Below are 12,715 nucleotides of genomic sequence, written 5' to 3' on the forward strand. Positions count from 1 at the left end.
GTTCTTGAATTTCAATTGATTCAGTCACCAATTCTATGGACTACATTGGAAATGAAGAACTAGGGCTTGATCCAAAACCCACTGAAGTCAATGGAAAGACTTCTATTACATTCGATGGGCTTTGGATCAGGACCCTAAAGATGAAAGGCTGCATGCACCATTACCAATACTTTGGCCAATCCAATCAACCTAAATAAATCTGTTTAGAGACCCACTCATGCAACGATGCATCTAAAATTGCTATATCTTATTTTCCTATATTCTGATAACAAATATCTCTACAATTTTAAACTTTCAAATGTTTATAAAATAAAAAAATAAAAGTCCTTTTTATGAAAATTTGAACCTTACTGGATTTCAGTGCAACTCCATTGGCTGCAGCAGTATTACTGAATAGTGCCACTGCTACAACTGAGAGTCAAATCTGGCCTTTTGTTAGTCAAATGTCAATCCAGGGTTACAGTCAAGATCCAAACACCTCAACAAAGTCAGACTGAAAATAAGACTTTTTTTTTTTACTAATGAGGGTAATTAAGCATTGGAACAGTTTGCCAAGGGGTGTGGTGGATTGTCCATCACTGGCAATTTTAAAATCAAGATTGGATGTTTTACTAAAAGACATTCTCTAGTTAAACAGAAAATGTTTCAGGGAAGTCCTATGGCCTGTGTTATGCAGGTGGTCAGCCTAGATGATCACAGTGGTCCTTTCTGGCCTTAGAATCTATGAACCTGAAAATTAGAGTTAATTGGCCAGATTCTTAGCTAGTGTAGATTGGCATAGCTGTGTTAACTTCAATGGAACTACACCAATTCAACTGGAGATCTGGCCCAATATTGGAAAACTTGACATGATCATACCCATAGGAGTACATATGAGGGGAGTCTTGCCTTATTCTATTGAAACTAATTGCACATGAGGATGTCTTCCCCCCTCCCCCTGAGTACTGCAAAAATTTGTAACAAAAACTATTATGGTTCATTGCTGGGGGGAAAAAATTCATGTAACGCGCCGAATTCTCATCTCACACTTCAGACACTGACTGGTTGACAGAGCAGCAGAATTTCAACTCCAATAGGCTTGAATTAGTTTCCAGGCAAAGAGGCAGAGATAAAAGGGGAAGGGATTTATAGAGTTTCTCTGGGTTTTTGTCAAAGTTTTTTCTCCTGGCTGGTCCAGAGAGAAAGGGCTCAGCTGCAATTTCAACCTCGGGTATTTTCTAACTTGTTACTGAATAAATTCTGGACTTGGCTACATAAGTCAAGGTAAATTTTACTACATTTACTACTTATATCTTCTCTGATTGTGTGTATTGGTCTGTAGCCTTTGGGTATACTCAGGGCAGATGCTAGTGGGATAGCTGCTTTGTCAAAAACAATGTTAAATAAATTTCTTTTCAGAGTTTGCACAGGGGGAACACACTGGTAACACAACTTTTTTTTCATTTTTATCTTTGTTCCACTTCTGTCAGCACAATGTCTAAAATTCCCTGTCTAGTAAGAAGATTATGGTATTTTGGAAGAAGGTTAAATATACCAGGCCTGATTCTGATCCAATTTACTTTGGATTTACACTGGTATGATTTCACTGGAATTGTTCCTGATTTACATTGCTGCATGTGAGATCAGAATCAAGCTCAATTATTAGTTATGATCTGAACTGAGAACTTTTGGGGGAGGCTTGAAATATGATGTGTTTCACGGAACAGAAATAAAAAGGGATTAACAAATTACAGCTGAATCATTACAGGAACCAACCATTACAGAGGATGATCCATGTAGATCTTGTCTGTAAAGTTTTCCATGCATTAACACCTTGTTCTGTTCTGTTATACAATCCTATCACAGAGACAATGCAGCCGTGGCAATGACTTAGAAACTAGTGAACACTCTTTGCTCCTTCAGATTTATACGAGACTCTGCAGTTGATTTTTTCCATCTTTTTATATAGATCCAAACTCTCTCTCTCTCTTCTTCCCTTTCTCTTCACTTTCCTACCTATTCGTAGACACACATACCCTATTCCCACCGCACTCACAGAACACCGAGAAAGTTAGGAAGGAAAGAGAGAGAGATCAAGGTTTAATGTTTATTGCTCTCTGTACAACTATCAACCCTGGTTTGATGTGCTGGCATCTAGAATGCTCCACATTTTATTTCTTCTAAGGACAAAGACCAACCTGCACTGAGATATCACCAGTGATCATTTCTTAGGACAGGTTTTCTGCAGCCAGTTAGCAAGGGGTGTTGCAGAAAACATTGCATCCTTGCTACTCCTCACAAAAAGGCTAAATATGTCAGTGCTGCATCGTGGCTGAGTTCCACTGGCCCAAAGCCCACAAACTCTGAATAGTCATATTGATTCAATGCAACTCAGCAGAATTAAACTAATTCTCTTCCCCCTCCCATGGGTCTCTATTTAGAGATATTTTCTTTAGTTGTGCTTACATAATTAGGGCTTGATTCCACTCCCATGGAAGTCAATGGCAAAACACCTAGTCATGCAGAGTTGAGCCATATTATATATTAAGATAAACCACAAAAAATGGAAGCATCTTTCTACGTGTATCAAAAGTTTCCAGTTCATCAGTGGTTAACCCAGCAGGAGGATCCATTCCACTGCTGGTATAGTTACTTTGTTTAATTTACAGATTTCTTGATATCTCTTGCATCTGATCCTTTGAACATTTCATATCTTGGGAAATGCTTGGAATCTTTATGGACTGTTCAAATGATAAATGAAAATGTTCCAGAATCTCAACATTTGTGGCTGATACTGATATTTATAACTGTGTTCCACTGAATAAAGAGTGCTGGATCTTCATACTTTGAGGTGATCCTCCAGTTTACTATTAGAGCCCTGAGATTCCCACTTATGCTCCTTTAACCTTGAGGCCCCATGTCATTTCTACTATGCATCAAGCAAATCTCATGCCTCCTATAAATGCTCATGAGGCACAGCATTGCAGGAGACTTCACCTCTCACATCTTCCTCTGGTGGCCTACTCCCAGCTGGTCTCTTCCCCAGACTCCCTTATAACTCAGCTCTCAAGCCAGCTCACACAACAGTTCAGTCCCTTTGTGGGACTCAGCTGTAAGCTAAAACAGGGTCCTTCACCCCACCTGGGGCTTGACTCTAAACAAAATGGTTCTTCACCTCACTGAGATCAACTGTAATTCTTCCCCCTTATCAAGGTGCTGATTCCCCCAGGCTTTTTCCTGTTAGGAGTCCAAGTATTACTTAAGCTGGCCTTACACACACACCTCTTCTTTTTTTTTTTCTTCTCATCACAGACCCTAGCTCAGGGATCCTTTCTATTCTAGGCCCCCCCAGCTTTAACTCTGCTCCTGTAGCTCTACTGTCTGACCACAGCCAACTCCAAACTACTTCCTCTAAATCCTTCTACCTCTCCCTCTTCTAACAGCCCAGCTCTATTTAAACAGTGCTCACCTTACTCCACCACCACAGCTGGGGGTCAGTCTATTAAGCCCCATTACACTCAGCTGGGGTCACTAATTAGCCTCATGTTGCCAGCTCACCAGCTAGGCTGAGAGACAGCTGCCAAGTCATGGGCAAGGCTGTACCCAGGTTGTTTCAAAAGGCCAGCTAGCCAGCAACAGTGCCCTACAGCAGGGGGCAGATGAAATGAAGTTACTATGAAATTCTCCTTCCCTTGCTTCTGTAAACTATGCTGAATAGCAACAGCATTCCAGGGGCCCCTACTGAAGATTCAGTTTTGACCATATATCAGAGGGCTGTGTAATGATATTTCATCTTGATCTCCCAAGCTGCACTACCTCCCTCAAGGTAGGACCCATGAGCTGAGGAATATTTTGTCCTCCTTTACTGATTTTGGAGGACACTAATCTGAAGAATCTACCATGTTTGTCAGACTCAAACTTCAGACACTTTTTCAGCTGGGGGGGAAAAGGCAGTTTTTTGGGTTCTGCCACAGCAAAGAGTTTGAGGCTTGAAACACCATCAGAAATGTCAAGTACAAACTGAGTGATGCTGTATCAGAATATGATGCACCTTATTATTAAGTATTTTTTATTGTTATTGCCATGTTTATTTGCCAGAGCGTTCTGGGCACTTTACAGAGATATTAAATTACAAAGATCCTGCCTAAAGACCATAGGCCAAAATCCTAAAAGGTATTTAGGTGGCTAACACCCATTGAATTGATGGTTGTTTGGTACCTAAATACCTATGAGGATATGGGCCTTACAGTTTAATGTGCTGATCCTGCAAAGGCTTATGCATTTGCTTAACTTTATATGCATTATTAGTCCCAATTAGACTACTCGCAGTATGTAAAATTAAGCACCCGCCTAAGACTTTACAGCATCAAGGCTTAAAGGCCCACGCCCGAAAACACTTACACACATGAATGTACTCATGTGGCTAATCCCATTGGCCACTCACATGTGTAAAGTGACTAATGTGCATAATAGTTTGCGGGATCAGGCCCTAATTTTTAGCAATGGTGGAATGATGAGGTGACAGATGGTAAATGGGAAAGAGGTGAGGTCGAACAAGAATTCAGATAGGAAGGTCACGCCATGAGTCAGTTTGGTAGGCACGTGGGGGGTTGTTTTTATATACATATTTATACGAACTCATGCCTACATGCCATGCTTTCCTGGCCTGCTTTCACTTTGTTGTTGGTGTTCCCATTAACATTGCATTATGATTGTTTGTATTGTTGTAGCACCCGAAGGCCCCAGTCAGGATCAGAAACCCATTTTGCTAGGCACTGGACATGTATATAATGGAAACGTTGTCCCTACCCCCAAAAAGCTTCCTAAGGCCACAGTCCTGCAATGCCATCTGCGCAGGCAGACCGCTGCACCTACTGACTTTAATGCAGGTGTGGGACTAAGTGTCTGATGAGAGAGACAACAGAGGGATATAGCAAACAGATAGGGTAGCACAAGGTAGCAGTGCAGTCAGAATTATTACTGCAATCAGCACTGGTCACAGCACACCTGCTGTCTAGTCATTGGCGTGTATTTTGTAGATATCATGGCCAAGGTGAGAGTTACATTTGACATATACATGGTCTGTACACATTAGAAAGGAGCTCAAGCTACATAGTTGAGATATGAACTTCCCCAAAGCTTAGAGGGGCTCTGAGCTGCACTTTTGGTTCAGCCCATTTTAGGGATAGGGAACAAATGCAGAATTTGAAGTGTAGGGTGTGTGAGCGTGAATGTGTGTGTGTGTGTGAATTCAGGGTTTTGGCCAATCTTGAGTATCTATCAACCTCTTGAGGAGAGGCTGTATCATTTATGCCACAGCCCTCAGTAGGGGACGGTCTGGCTCTATATCACCAAGGAACAAAGAACCATGTAGATTGGGCCTCAAGCAGGCAGATGGTGCCCCAAGCATATAGAAAGTATAGGAACAGATTCTGTGCTGTGTGACCACCCCCAGGGTAATGTAGAGTAGCCCCGCTGGCTGCTCTAACCTATGGCAGTCTTGTCTGGGCTACCTAATGGCTGCTCTGCATCCCAGAATCCCATGTAATGCAAAGTGGTGCATATATGCCCCATCTTGCCCTGATCTGTCCCCTCCAACCCTGAAGATTGCAAGAAGAAATAACAGAGTTGCTTATGTCAACAGTACCTAACCTGTTCTGTGCCAGGGTAATTTTCTCACAGCCCTTAGCAGCCCCTATACACTATGGGAATGATGCATAGGAGCTGTTGCAAGGCCAGAATCAGCTCCACAGTATCTGCTATTGTTGGATACTTGTGGAGAGGAGTCTTGTGGAGAGGAGTCTTCTTGTCTGCCTCTGCCCTGTGAGGCCAAGGAAAAGCCATTCATGGTCTGGCCCCTGGATGGCAAACCAGTTAGCTAATACGCATTACAGCAGGGGTGAGCAAACTTTCTGGCCTGAGGGCCACATCTTGGTGGGGAAATTGCATGCAGGGCCATGAATGTAGTAAGGGCTGGGGCAAGGGGTTGGGATCAGGGCCGGCTCTAGGATTTTTGCCGCCCAAGGCAAAAACAATTTTGGCCGCGCCCCCCCCCCGTTTTTTAATTACCCCCACCCCCGGCCCTGCCTCAACTCCGCCCCTTCCCCAAATCCCCAGCCCTGCCTCCTCCCTCCAGGCTCTCAAGCGAAACCCTGCGGCCGCTCGGGATCTCCCCCTCCCTCCCAGGTTTGAGAGCCTGGGAGGGAGGGGGAGACTCCGAGTGGCAGCGGCGCGGGCGCCGCTTCTCCCCCTCCCTCCCAGGCTCTCAAGCCTGGGAGGGAGGGCAAGTAGCGGCGCGCGAGCGGCAGCGGAGGTGAGCTAGGGCGGCCAGGGCACATTTTTAGGGGCGGCATTCTGGCACCGGCCATGCCGCCCCTAAAAATGTGCCGCCCCAAGCACCAGCTTGTTTAGCTGGTGCCTAGAGCCGGAACCTCGTTGGGATGAGGGAGGGAGGGGGTGCGGTATGCAGGAAGGGGCTCAGGGCAAGGGGGAGAAGGGGTGCGGGATGTAGAAGGGGGCTCAGGGCAGGGGGTGGGGGTGCGGAGTGCAGGAGGGGGTGCGGGGTGCAGGAAGGGGCTCAGGGCAAGGGGTTGGGGGAGGAGGGGTGCGGGATGTACAAGGGGGCTCAGGGCAGGGGGTGGGGGTGCGGAGTGCAGGAGAGGGTGCGAGTTGCAGGAAGGGGCTCAGGGCAAGGGGTTGGGGGGAGGGGTGCGGGATGTATGAGGGGGCTCAGGAAAGGGGGTTGGGGTGAAGAAGAGGGTATGGGAAGGGGTGCGGTGTGCAGGAAGGGGCTCAGGGCAAGGGATTGGGGGGGAGGAGGGGTGTGACATGTACGAGGGGGCTCGCGGGTGGGGGTGCGGAGTGCAGGAGGGGGCTCAGGGCAGGGGGTTGGGGGCTAGGGCAGGGGGTTGGGGTGCAGGGTACAGCAGGGGGCTCAGGGCTGGGGTGCCGGGTGCAGGAGGAGTTCAGGGTGCGGGCTCCAGCCCAGCACCGCTTACCTGGAGTGGCTCCGGGGTGGCAGCGGCACGCAGCAGGGCTAAGACAGGCTCCCTGCCTGCCCTGGCCCCGCACCGCTCCCAGAAGCAGCCGGCATCACGTTCTTGCAGCCTCTGTGGGAGGAGGGGGCAGAGGGCTCCGTGCGCTGCCTTCACCTGCAGGTACCTCCCCCGAAGCTCCCATTGGCTGTGGTTCCGTGTTCCCAGCCAATGGGAGCGGTGGAGGGCAGTGTCTGCAGGTGAGAGCAGCGTGCGGAGCCCTCTGCCCCCCCCGGGGCTGCAGGGATGTGGTGCCAGCCGCTTCCGGGAGCGGCGCGGGGCCTGCAGCACCACAGGGGTAGCAATCCCGCGGGCCGGGTCCAAAGCCCTGACAGGCCGAATCTGGCCCGCAGGCCGTAGTTTGCCCTCCCCTGCATTACAGGATAAAAAATGTTATTGCTTGCACATTGGCCAACCACAGTGGGCTGTAAACACCCAACCAATGAGTGGTTTAAAAACTATTGATCAGTAGGTGATTTCACACATTCTTTCACCCACTTTCTCCACATAAAGACGAATGGCCGATCACAGGCCAAGGTGGACACTAACTCAGGGTTCAGTATCACGTGCTCTCCCACCTTATGCTGCATCCCTCACTCACACCGGCCATGTTTATTCATGCAAGCAGTCCCACTGACCTCACTATGAGTATTCATGAGAGTCAGGACTACTCAGCTATGGAAGGATTGCAGGATTCAGCTTTGGCATAGTTTCATGTTGCCCAATGTACCTGGTTCTGACTGGATTAAGTGCATTTGGCTTCATCTCAGCTCTTTAACTCCTCTATGTGGAAGACTACTGAGAAATGGCCATTACGGATTGATTAATTAATTAGCTGCACCATAATAGCAATGTCAAAAGAAGCCAAAAAGGATTTTTCCATTTTAAACTAAGCTGTATGAATACCACAAGAGCTCAGTGTTATATAATCCAGTCAAGCAGTGCCTGCTTTAGATTTAAGGAGGAAAGCCCAAAATGTCCCTTTTCAGAGACAAGGAAAGGATTTTTTATTGGTGTTTCTTTCTCTACCCCACAAGCGGAGGTATTGTTACTATTTCATGTTGCTAGTCCAAAAATGTTAGCTGTTTACTCTGCTGTGCGTAGCAGGGGCTCACTGTAGTCAAGGCAATGAAAGAGTAGAGAGAGAGAGTCCCATGACAGCTTAGGAAAGTGACTCTTATATTAAAACTTGCTTTAGGAGATAAACCCTACAGTGTTGTTCCTGCCCATTTTTCTACCATTGTGCAAGTCCCTGTGCACACTGCACAGTACCAAAGGCATGAGACAATTAATTCTTAAGGGAGAAAAGTTGATACAAAAATACTTACCTGATTATCATTCCCAGTAAAATCTCAGCGGCATTTAAAAGATCATTTATCATGCAAAATGGAAAGTTTAGTAGAATTAAGAAGTACTATTTTTTTAAGAGGGCTCTAAAGATAAACTGGAGAAATAAAGCTGACCCATTTGCACTGAGAGAAGGAAAGATCTTGTGAATTAATTTTTAATATATAATTTAATTTTGAGTGTTTATGCTCATTGTATTCCTCTCAGCTTGGACAATGAAAATGTCAACTTCCCCTTTTGTTGCCCCCATGCCTTTTCTTTATAGGCAGTCTTTTGTCAATTGCACTTACAAAGTCTCCTGCACTAGTGCAATGCTGCAACATTTGGGTTGCAAAGACTGCAAGAGAATGTTTGTTTTTCAACTTGGTCCCCCTGGAATATTTTTGATGGAAATATTTCTATTGGTTTTACGGTTTACATCGGCCTGTTTTTAGAAAGTCTAAACCGTGGGCCAAATTTGAAATGACAGTGACCCTTTTCTCTCATGAGGGGAAAGTCATTTGGAAGTGCTCTCACACCGCACAGGAATCTGGAAGTCTTTCGTTTAGGACATTATAACAACAGATTGATCAGCAAATGCATGTCAATTATTTATTTAATGTACACTGAAGTCATCACAAAATCAGTGTGGTGTAATACAGAGAACTATAGTCCCCAATTCAAAGCACTTACGCACATGCTTACAATTAAATGTTTGGCTGAACTGGAGCTTTAGTGCACAGTTAATATCAGGCAAGAGTCTCATGTGCACAGTACCTTACTCTGCAGCCCCAATGGTTTCAGTGGAGTTGTTTGAGCAGGAAGATACCACTGAACCCTACGGTACCTTCATCTCAGTGTAACCAAAATTGTGTAAGATTTTGCTGCAAAGAGAACCCTGAGTTTTTTTTAAATCAGCCTGATGATCTGTTTTTCCTACACTAGGATGAGCATTCCAGTTCCCACATATTGCCCAAATCCTCGTTCCCTCTTGGGGCTGAAGAGCAGCAGGAATGATGTGCATTCACGGCACAGGAGTCTCAAAGCACAGAGAATCAGCGGAATAGTAACGTTCACCCGCCTACATGTCACTGAGCCATGCTCCTTGTGGGCTCTATCTGCGGTAGTGCAGAAAGGACTTCTGGGATAGGACAGGACAGGCCACAGATCTGCAAGCTGCAGAAGTCCATTGGCTATGTCTCCCATGTAATGGCTGCTGAGGCTAATACATGGGACACATAGCCACCAAAGACCATGCTTCATAGTCACAGGTAGGCAGTGAGGATTTAGTCCTAAATTCCTAACGCTTTCTGAATGGATTTTAGTGGAATAACTCTGTAAGGATAAATAGTGACCAACAAGCAGGTGGGGTCAAAGAACACTGGCCCTTACAGCACAATGAAAAAAAGGAGAGTATTAGGCCCTGATTCCTTTAAGTACTTAAGCCAGTGGTTCCCAAACTGGTTCCACCACTTGTGCAGGGAAAGCCTCTGGTGGGCTGGGCCGGTTTGTGTACCTGCCGCGTCCACAGGTTCGGCCAATCGCGGCTCCCAGTGGCTGCGGTTCACTGCTCCAGGCCAATGGGGGCTGCAGGAAGCAGCGCGGGCCGAGGGATGTACTGGCCGCCACTTCCAGCAGCTCCCATTGGCCTGGAGCAGCGAACCGCGGCCAATAGGAGCTGCGTTCGGCCGAACCTGCAGACGCAGCAGGTACACAAACCAGCCCGCCCCGCCAGGGGCTTTCCCTGCACAAGCGGCGGACCAAGTTTGGGAACCACTGACTTAAGCATATAAGTAATCTCTTTGACTCATGTGCTTGAGTGCCTTGTTGAATGCGGTCCTTACTTTACGTCTATTACAACATTAATAGTAAACTAGCTTATGCATTTTACACTAGTTTATAAACCTGCTCTTACTCTCTGGCATATATGGGCAGATTTATGAGTGGAATTTTCAAAAGCACCTGTCAGAGTTACGCACTCAATTCCCATTGTTTTTCTCACCCTATGTTCTTAAGCCTGTCTGGTTTGTGCCTGTTAAGGGTAATATACCAGTCTCTGATGTAGTCAGTTAATCCCCAAATATCACAACAGGGATCTGTTTTCCCATTGTTGTTATAATTTGTAGGAACATGAACGTATGTTACACATCTCATATAAAATAAATAATTACAGCAAGTAGAGGAAAGTATAACTTGTTTCTGTACGCAGTAAAGTCAATGCAATAAATTATCAGTTGGTAAAATCCAGTCCTATTGGCCTGTTTCTGTTTACTGTCTCACCTCTTTTCATGCCCAGGTCAGATTTTCATTAACATGCTTTTCCATCCCACAAATATCAATCAGATGTTGGAATTCAGTAGTGTGTATACCTCTCCTAGAATTTCTGTATGTGCTAAAAAGGGTTGATGTCAGTGCTGCACTACAATGAAAATAGCTGTCAAAATTACAGCTGCTCCACAGAAATAATCCCAATATGCCAATGGAAAAATAGAGCCTATCACATTCTATTCAGCTACAAAGGTAACGTAGTTATTACTGTGGAACCCATTCCGCTAATTCCACATAAAGGGCCAGTCCTTTCAGCTGGCGTAACTCAGGGTCGCTCCATTGTTGTCCACAGAGCCATACTGATTTGTACCAGGGTGCTAGAGATCCAAAAAGCCTGGGGCAAAAATTCAGAAGCATTTAGAAGCCTATTTTCCTATTTTCAAAAGTAGCTCAAGGAACTTAGGCTCCTAACACCAAGATCTGGTCTATGCTACAAACTTTTTCTGGCATACCTAGGTCAGTCAGGGGGGTGATGAGGTGTGATCCCTCCAGCAGAAACCCAGAGCAGAGACGTGGTTATACCAGCAAAACTGCACTTTTGCTGGTATACTTTATTTCACTTGTAGGAAGCCGGAATAACCTATGCCAGCAAAAGCCCAGTTTTGCAAATGTAAGTTGCGTCCACATTAGGAATGCTTTGCTGGCACAGTATACCCGTTTAGCTATACAGCCAAAGCGCTCTTAGTGTACACCTGGCCTTATTCTCCTAAGTGCCTGAGCCACTTCTGAAAAGTTTACTGTTGATGCAGTAACTAAGGGCCCACTAAAGTAAGAGTTAAGGCTCCCATTTATTTCAATGCACTTTGACTTGGGCGCTAAATAAGAACTGCTTCCAAAAGGTAAAGCTATAAATGATGGGACCCAAGGCATATGAGTGCCCAGTGAGCAGGGAGGTTCAAAATGCACGGGTGGGGATCTAATTCAGCCCAGGCCATCTTTCTCTGTAACTGTAGGGGAAACACAACTTGATCAACTGGAGGTTTTTATTGTTGATGAATTTGCAAAGGCAAATAATAATACTTGCACTTCTACAATATCTTTATATTGGAAGGGATATTAAACCTCATGCTTCAGGGTTTAAGCCAATCTCCAACTATTAGAGATCAGGATGAGACCTGAATCGGGCGGGGGAGTCAGATCATCCCACATCTGCCTACTGCAGGATTCTTACATTTCCTCTGAAGCATCTGGCATTGGCCTCTGTCACAGACAGGCTTCTGGACTGGATGGATCTCAGGTCTGATTCAGCTTGGCAATTCCTATGTTCCATCAAAGACTCTCAAAATGCCTCAAATGATAAAGATTTAAGCCCCACAAAGGCCTCTGTGAAGTTGGTAAGTGCTATTATCCCCATTTTACAGATAATGAGTCAAAATTTCCCTGTGTCCCATTCATTCCAGTAACAACGGCTTAATTTGAGTAAAGGTGGCAGAATCAAACCCCAGAAAAGTCAAAGTCGATGGTGGAGCTAGACATAATAATACATCTCTTATCTAGTGCTGTTCCTCTGTAGATCTCAGAGCGCTTGACAGAAGAAGGTCCATGTCATTAATTTCATTTTAGAAATGGGAAAACTTAGACACAAAGCCACACTGCAGGTCAGATGGGAATAGAACTCAAATTGCTTGAAGCCCAGTCCTGTGCTCTAACAGCTAGATAACACTTCCTTCCTTGATTCTTGTACCAAGAAATACTGAAATGCAAACAAATACTAGGGCTCTGTCATGTAAAAAAAAATGTATGGAAATTCACATGTAAATTAGTTTCTGCCCTTGTGTTTCTGGCATGCTGCCAAAGTGACCCTCAATACAAAAGAATTTGGACAGCACTGATCTGAATCACTTGCTTCCATGCAGATATGTGTTAGGAATCTCACACGCTTTCCCTTGTGCTGTCTGTTGTATTCTATTTGTCTCTACTGAGTGCACCTGAAAAAGCTAAACCCTGCAAACTAGACAGACAATTGAAGCTCTTTATTATGCTGCACTACAACCGGAGGCTAATTGTGCGGTGCGAGAGGGGAGGTTTGCATCATTAGTGGCACATAT

The sequence above is a fragment of the Terrapene carolina genome, unplaced genomic scaffold (genome assembly GCF_002925995.2).
Source record: "Terrapene carolina triunguis isolate 2854851 unplaced genomic scaffold, T_m_triunguis-2.0 Scaffold789, whole genome shotgun sequence".
NCBI classification, from domain to species: domain Eukaryota; kingdom Metazoa; phylum Chordata; order Testudines; family Emydidae; genus Terrapene; species Terrapene triunguis.